This window comes from Otolemur garnettii, unplaced genomic scaffold (assembly GCF_000181295.1).
Source record: "Otolemur garnettii isolate 467f Iridium unplaced genomic scaffold, OtoGar3 scaffold00018, whole genome shotgun sequence".
Taxonomy (NCBI): domain Eukaryota; kingdom Metazoa; phylum Chordata; class Mammalia; order Primates; family Galagidae; genus Otolemur; species Otolemur garnettii.
Window position 1 is genome coordinate 27,236,032 of NW_003852413.1, and position 1,106 is coordinate 27,237,137.

Sequence of the window (1,106 nt, forward strand, 5' to 3'; positions counted from 1 at the left end):
TGCTGAGCCTTCCCCCCCCCCCGCTTTTAATAGATACTGCTAGATTGCCCTCAAGAGGGCGTATGTTAATTCACGCATTCATGAAGAGTGGGTAAATATAGTATCTTCCAGACCCCCTATATGACCAACACTTGCTATCATTAAATTTTAAAACTTTGCTGAAGGCTGGGGGTGATGGCTCACACCTGTAATCCTAGCGCTCTGGGAGGCTAAATCCCTGGAGCTCAGCAGTTCGAGATCAGGCTGAGCAAAAGTGAGACCTCCTCTCTATTAAAAACAGAAAAACTAGCTGTGTATTATGGTGGGCACCTGTGGTCTCAGCTGCTTGGGAGGTTGAGGCAAGGGGACACCTGAGCCCAAGAATTTGAGGTTATGGTGAGCTACAATGATGCCACTGCACTCTATCCAGGGCCATAGAGTGAGACTATGTCTCAAAAAAAAAAAAAAGTAAATAAAATTTTTGAGTTTTTCATATTACCATAAATACCCACTACAGTAGTCTCCCCTTTTTTCAAGGTAACTTAAGTGATATTCTTGGTTAAAGTGGATCCTTGAAGGCTACATTTCAACTGTACTATCTTAGTTCCTCAAAGAATCTGTGTCACTGGTTGTGTTATATAGTTCCATTTGACTAAATATTGTTAATAATGATACCAGAACAGCACATGAAGTAGTTATTGTGTTTCCTCTAAGAATATTGTGATTTGGGGAGGCTAAAGCAGGAGGATTGCTTGAGCACAGGAGTTAGAGGTTGCAGTGAGCTATAATGGCACCATTGCACTCCCTCAGGTGACAGAGTGAGACCCTGTCTAAAAAAAGCATAACAAGAATGCAGAAGCAAGAATCCAATGTACTCAATTTTGATATGAAGACAATTGATGCTAGTACATGGTGGGGGGAGGGAAAATGGAGAAGGAGGGAGGAGGGTTTGGGGCCACAGTGTGTGACACACCTCTTGCGGGTGGGACACTATTAATAGAGGGATTTCACCCAGCAAACGCCAGCAGTGTAACCTGGCTCATTGTACCCTCAATGATTCTCCAACAATAAAAAAAAATAGGCTCGGCGCCTGTGGCTCAAGTGGCTAAGGCACCAGCCACATACAC

At 43.7% G+C, this 1,106-nt stretch overlaps 1 protein-coding gene across 1 annotated transcript in view; it reads left to right on the forward strand.

The window, feature by feature from the left end:
* The window catches only part of B4GALNT2 (beta-1,4-N-acetyl-galactosaminyltransferase 2), a gene marked incomplete at its 3' end in the record, with an annotated part of 52,818 nt that overhangs the window by 25,078 nt on the left and 26,634 nt on the right, over nt 1–1,106 (forward strand).